Below are 7,124 nucleotides of genomic sequence, written 5' to 3' on the forward strand. Positions count from 1 at the left end.
TACTACAGCCCTGTAGACCATGAGCTTGGTGACAGATCTTCAAACACTCTTTTCCTCAGGCGGCCAAAGGATCTCATCATCAATGCCTGCTCTTGTTGATAGGAGGCTCCCGAGATAGGGGAAGTGGTCCACGTTGTCCAGGGCCGCGCCGTGGATCTTGATGACTGGGGGGGGGGCAGTGCTGTGCGGCAAGGACAGGCTGGTGGAGGACCTTTGTCTTACTAATGTTTAGTGTAAGGCCTATGCTTTCATACGCCTCGGTAAATACGTCGCCTATGTCCTGGAGTTCAGCCTCTGTCTGTGCACAGATGCAGGCGTCGTCCGCGTACTGTAGCTCGACAACAGAGGTTGGGGTGGTCTTGAACCTGGCCTGGAGACTGCGAAGGTTGAACAGCTTCCCACTGGTTCTGTAGTTTAGCTCCACTCCAGCAGGGAGCTGGTCAAAGAGATGGGCAGTTGCACATCAGGAAGAGGCAGAAGGTGATTCAGAACGACAAGCAGAAGTACCAGCAGAAGTAACACCCGAAGGATATCCAGACGAGAGTCCAGAATTGTTTCCTGATTTTGAGCAGGACGATCTGGATAATGGCCAGCATGAAGATCCCCCCACTGATCAGATGGTCATATTGGACCTGTAGCCGGTGGAGCCCATGGTCAGGATGCAGGTCCCAGTGTGGTCCAGCAATGCACATGTGAGAGGGATGCCCAATAGGGTCGAGGAACAAAGAACAGGTGGGAGACGGCGAAGGAGGCTAGAAAGGATAGCTGAACGACAAGCGCAGGTAGACATGGTACAGCTCATCGGGATGAGTGGGGAGAGTATGTAGCTAACCAGATTGCTCCTGGACACCATGGGTGTCCAAGTTTGCAGATGACACTAAGCTGGGTGGCGGTGTGAGCTATGAGGAGGATGCTAAGAGGCTGCAGGGTGACTTGGACAGGTTAGGTGAGTGGGGAAATACATGGCAGATGAGGTTATCCACTTTGGTGGCAAAAACAGGAAGACAGAATATTATCTGAATTGTGACAGATTAGGAAAAGGGGAGGTGCAACGAGACCTGGGTGTCATGGTACATCAGTCATTGAAGTTTGGTATGCAGGTACAGCAGATGGTGAAGAAGGCAAACGGCATGTTGGCCTTCATAGCTAGAGGATTTGAGTATAGGAGCAGGGATATCTTACTGCAGTTGTACAGAGCCTTGGTGAGGCCACACCTGGAATATTGTGTTCAGTTTTGGTCTCTTAATCTATTGAGGGAGTACAGCGAAGGTTCACCAGATTGATTCCTGGGATGGCAGGACTGACATATGAGGAGAGACTGGATCAACTGGGCTTGTATCCACTGGAGTTTAGAAGAATGAGAGGGGATCTCACAGAAACATATAAAATTCTGACGGGATTGGACAGGTTAGGGGCAGGAAGAATGTTCCTGTTGTTGGGGAGTTCCAGAACCAGGGGTCACAATCTAACTAAGAATAAGAGGTAAGCCATTTAGGACCGAGATGAGGAGAAACTTCTTCACTCAGAGAGTGGTTAACCTGTAGAATTCTCTACCGCAGAAAGTTGTTGAGGCCAGTTCGTTAGATATATTCAAAAGATAGTTAGATATGGCCCTTACGGCCAAAGGGTTCAAGGGGTGTGGAGAGAAAGCAGGAAAGGGGTACTGAGGTTGAATGATCAGCCATGATCTTATTGAATGGCGGTGCAGGTTCGAAGGGCCGAATGGCCTGCTCCTGCACCTAATTTCTATGTTTCTATGTTTCAACTGTGAGGTGGAGCATGGCAGCGAGGAAGATTGAGAAGAAGGTTGGGGCGATGACGCAGCCCTGTTTGCCCCCGGTCCAGACATGAATTGGGTCTGTGATGGATCCATTGGTAAGGATCACTGCTTGCATGTCGTTGTGGAGCAGGCGGAGGATGGTGACGTATTTTTGGGGGCATCCGAAACAGAGGAGGACGCTCCATAGACCCTCGCAGTTGACAGTGTCGAAGGCCTTTGTCAGGTCGAAGAAGGCCATGTATAAGGGCTGGTGCTGTTCCCTGCATTTTTCCTGCAGCTGTTGCGCTGCAAAAGTCATGTCCGTTGTGCCCCAGAGGGGACGAAATCTGCACTGCGACATTAATACAATAGCAATGGCCTCATCATCCCACTCCAGGAACTTGAGCACGTAAATCTAGGCTGACACTCCCAGTGCAGTGCTGAGGGAGCGCTGCACTGTCGGAGGTGCCGTATTTCGGATGAGACGTTAAACCGAGGACCCGGCTGCTCTCGGGTGGATGTAAAAGATCCCGCGGCACTATTTCAAAGAAGAGCAGGGGAGCTATCCCTGGTGTCCTGGGCCAATATTTAACCCTCAATCAACATCACTAAAACATTATCTGGTCATTATCACATTGCTGTTTGTGGGAGCTTGCTGTGCGCAAATTGGCTGCCGCGTTTCCCACATTACAACAGTGACTGCACTCCAAAAGTACTTCATTGGCTGTAAAGTGCTTTTAGACGGCTGGTGGTCGTGAAAGGCGCTATATAAATGCAAGTTTCTTTCATTCGAACACGTTTCAAAAGCAACGGAAGCATAGGGTGGAATTTCCGCAGGAATTTTCCTGCCATAACTTTGGGGTGGGGGGGGAATCCCAGAGAAACTGTTGTTTATGCTGATCTAGCACCAAAGTTACAGTGTGTGAATAGAACCACTGTTTCCCCCCCTCCCCAGCCCCTTCCCCTGGAATATATTCCCTCCCCACCCCCCCCCTGGAATATATTCTCTCCCCCCCCCCCCACCCCCCCCAGCCAACTTAAACCTTGACAGATAGACCAAAGAGATTGGCGGGTCATGGGAACATCGTCATGTTGGAATGTCAGAAATTGCAGGAAGTAAAACGTCTAAGGTCCATCCCATTCACCTGCTGCCATTCTGGTAGTTACATGATGCACCAACCATGGGGTTGTTGACTCATTGTAGCAATCAATCTTTAGCAATTAGTCTACAACAGGCCCAGACATGACTCGAGAGAAACCCCAGGGGTGTGGAGCATCGGGAACCATTGGTCCAAAGTCACCTGTTCTCCCCGAGCAACATTTCCAGTTCCCTTCCAAGTCACACACCAACCTGACTTGGCCATATATGGCCGTTCCTTCATCGTCACTCGATCCATATTGTAGAATGCCCTGCCCTGAAAATTGCAAAGTGCCGCAGTACAGCGGGACCTGGGGGGACTTGTGCATGAAACACAAAAGGTTAGTATGCAGGTACAGCAAGTGATCAGGAAGGCCAATGGAATGTTGGCCTTTATTGCAAAGGGGATGGAGTATAAAAGCAGGGAAGTCTTGCTACAGTTGTACAGGGTATTGGTGAGGCCACACCTGGAATACTGCGTGCAGTTTTGGTTTCCATATTTACGAAAGGATATACTTGCTTTGGAGGCAGTTCAGAGAAGATTCACTAGGTTGATTGCAGAGATGAGGGGGTTGACTTATGATGAAGGTTGACTAGGTTTGGCCTCTACTCATTGGAATTCAGGAGAATGAGAGGTGATCTTATCGAAACGTATAAGATTATGAGAGGGCTTGACAAGGTGGATGCAGAGAGGATGTTTCCACTGATGGGGGAGACTTGAACTAGGGGGCATAATCTTAGATAAGGGGCTGCCCATTTAAAACTGAGATGAGGAGAAACTTCTTCTCTCAGAGGGTTGTAAATCTGTGGAATTCGCTGCCTCAGAGAGCTGTGGAAGCTGGGACATTGAATAAATTTAAGACAGAGATAGACAGTTTCTTAACCGATAAGGGAATAAGGGGTTATGGGGAGCGGGCAGGGAAGTGGACCTGAGTCCATGATCGGATCAGCCATGATCGTACTGAATGGTGGAGCAGGCTCGAGGGGCTGTATGGCCTACTCCTGCTCCTATTTCTTATGTTCTTATCACCATTGTGGGAGCACTTTTACCACACGAATCACCGCCACCTCCTCAAGGTCAATTAGCGTCACACACATCCCGAAGGTTTTGTTTTAATGTTTTTTTCCCCTTTCGGCTGATCTCCGTGCTGTCGCTGGTCTCAACTTCTGTGGGCACCAGGGGGAGAAATCAGCCCAGGTCCTGCTCCTGGTTATTAACCAGTGACTCCTGCCACAAGAAACATTTGCATTTATATAGCGACTTTCACAACCACTGGACATCCAAAAGCGCTTTACAGCCAATGAAGTATTTTTTGGAGTGTGGTCACTCCTAATGTAGGAAAGGTGGCAGCCAATTTGCGCCCAGCAAGCTTCCACAAACAGCAATGTGATAATAACCAGATAATCTTGTTATATTGATTAAAGGATATATATATCAGCCAGGACACATAAGAACATAAGAAATAGCAGCAGGAGTAGGCCATCCGGCTCCTCGAGCCTGCTCTGCCATGCAATAAGATCATGGCTGATCTGATCTTGGCCTCAACTCCACTTCCCCGCCCGCTCCCCATAACACCAGGGTTATCTCTCTTGCTCTTCCTCGAAATAGTGCCATGGGATCTTTTACATCCACCTGAGACGGCAGACAGGGCCTCAGTTTAACGTCTCATCTGAAAGACGGCACCTCCGACAGTGCAGCACTCCCTCAGCATTGCACTGGGAGCGTCAGCCTAGATTTACGTGCTCAAGTCCCTGGAGTGGGACTTGAACCCACAACCTTCTGACTCAGAGGCGAGGGGGCTGCCCACTGAGCCACGGGCTGACACGCGTGCGCAAGATGTCGGATGGACTGAGATGGGGACCATACCTTGCGGGCACTTTCGGAGATTTGGGGAGAGGAGGGGGAATGGGGAGTGGAAAGAGACTGGATCGACTGGGCCTTTATTCACTGGAGTTTAGAAGGATGAGAGGGGATCTCATAGAAACATATAAAATTCTGATGGGATTGGACAGGTTAGATGCTGGAAGAATGTTCCCGATGTTGGGGAAGTCCAGAACCAGGGGTCACAGTCTAAGGATAAGGGGTAAGCCATTTAGGACTGAGATGAGGAGAAACTTCTTCACTCAGAGTTGTTAACCTGCGGAATTCCCTGCCGCAGAGAGTTGTTGAGGCCAGTTCGTTAGATATATTCAAGAGGGAGTTAGATATGGCCCTGACGGCTAAAGGGATCAAGGAGTATGAAGAGAAAGCAGGAAAGGGGTACAGAGGTGAATGATCAGCCATGATCTTATTGAATGGTGGTGCAGGCTTGAAGGGCCGAATGGCCTACTCCTGCACCTATTGTCTATGTTTCTATGGCACCCCAGAATGTGTCAAAACTATCAGAAGAGAAAGGGAAATTTGGCAGGGCATTGGGTGCCAGGCAATGCCTCTAGATTATGTTGGCATTCCCACTGGATAGTTCAGCACTGGCACCTCCAAAGAGAACCACATGTTTGGGGAATTCTCTGCTCCAAAGGGCAGTGGGTGGTTAGTTGTTGAGTATATTGAAGGCTGAGAGAGTCAGACTGAACGGCGGCACAGGCTCGGGGGACTGAATGGCCTGCTGTGCCTGTGCCCCAAGGCCCGCTGCTGAACGGCGACCTGGGAACTACAACTCCCGGAAGGCACCAGCTTGGTGCACAGGCGTTCGCATCCGGCAAAGGGGGGATAAGGCTAGCACCCTCCTCCTCCCACCCCCCAAAAAAGCAAGTTGCCCAGCAACTAGATCCGGGTCCGCGATCGGAAGCAGCTGACTCCGGCCGAGGGCGAGCGAAACTGACACAGCGAAAGGTTACAATGTAGCGCGGCGGTGAGTGACAGTGTCAGTTTAATGTATCTTTCCCAGAGTGGATACTTTGGTAAATCCTGCTCATTTCCCTCAGCCCCTCCAAAAAAAGATCTTTATTCAGAATAAGAGTTGTTCATTTCACTTAAAAGCTTGAAGTTGACACGAAATCCCAATTGCTCTAAAGCTCCAGTCTGTGTGTTGAGAATCGTGATATTTCAGTTAAAAAAGTAAGGGTGGAAAAGGCGGGGAGGAGGGTGAGAGAGGAGGAAGGTAAGAGAATTGTGTGCGAACTAGAACGAGTGATTCACCGCTCAGCACGGCAGGAGAGAGCGCCTTCGGGATGGTGACGAATAGACCAGGCTCGGCGCCGACCTTGTCCCCTCCTCCCCAGATTAACTCTCTTCGCGCCGTTTACACAGAGAGAGAGAGAAACTTTCTGGGAGTGTGTTTGAACTCCAGAAGGGGTGTTGAAGTCCTGCTTCAGCACTGAAACTTGCTGAGGTGCGGCTCAGGGTTGAGAGTGGTCCCGATTGCAGTCTCTGGCAGAGGAGAGAGAGGTGCCCGAAGAGGCTTTGTCGAGTGGGGCGCAGTTGGCAGGTTGTTGGACGGGGCAATCTCGGTGAAGGGTGAGTGTCCCAGTTTCTCTGCTGACTGTCACTTGCTTTGTGTGGGCGCTCGCTGCTCTCCGATCCCCGCAGCGGCCGCACTTCACGCCCTGGCCTAGACGGTGAGTTTGGCGGGCTATTCGACCGGGGAGGGCAGGATGGCTGACCTTGGCCGTCATTTCGCTTCAAAATTCGCACTTCCCCGCAGCAGCCCCTGGAAAGTGATCCTGTAAAGAACCCCGATCTAAATGGTCCTCCCCCTCACCCCCTTTTCTTCTCTCTTCCCCCCCCCCATTTCTTTCTCTCCCCCTTCATTTCTGTCTCTCTCCCCCATTTCTGTCTCTCTCCCTCCATTTCTCTCCCCCTCCATTTCTCTCTCATCCCCCATTCTCTCTCATCCCCCCATTTCTCTACCCCCCATTTCTCTCTCGTCCCCATTCTCTCTCGTCCCCCCCATTTCTCTACCCCCCATTTCTCTCTCGTCCCCATTCTCTCTCGTCCCCCCCATTTCTCTCCCCCCATTTCTCTCCCCGCCATTTCTCTCTCGTCCCCCCCTCTCCCCCATTTCTCTCTCCCTCCCCCCCATTTCTCTCTCTCCCCCCATTTCTCTCTCTCCCCCATTTCTCTCTCTCCCCCCATTTCTCTCTCTCCCCCATTTCTCTCTCTCTCCCCCATTTCTCTCTCTCTCCCCCCCATTTCTCTCTCTCTCCATTTCTCTCTCATCCCCCATTCTCTCTCGTCCCCCCATTTCTCTACCCCCCACTTCTCTCTCGTCCCCCATTCTCTCTCGC

The 7,124-nt window shown here is 50.9% G+C and overlaps 1 protein-coding gene across 1 annotated transcript in view; it reads left to right on the forward strand.

Annotated features, from left to right (window-relative positions):
* Nucleotides 1-5,648: 5,648 nt before the first annotated feature.
* The window catches only part of LOC139239200 (SERTA domain-containing protein 1-like), a 7,314-nt gene continuing 5,838 nt past the window's right edge, over nt 5,649-7,124 (forward strand). The window contains exon 1 of the mRNA XM_070867840.1: nt 5,649-5,749. The gene's annotated coding sequence lies outside the window, so the exon portion shown is untranslated. The remainder of the gene's footprint in view (nt 5,750-7,124) is intronic.

Source organism: Pristiophorus japonicus, chromosome 26, assembly GCF_044704955.1.
Source record: "Pristiophorus japonicus isolate sPriJap1 chromosome 26, sPriJap1.hap1, whole genome shotgun sequence".
NCBI classification, from domain to species: domain Eukaryota; kingdom Metazoa; phylum Chordata; class Chondrichthyes; family Pristiophoridae; genus Pristiophorus; species Pristiophorus japonicus.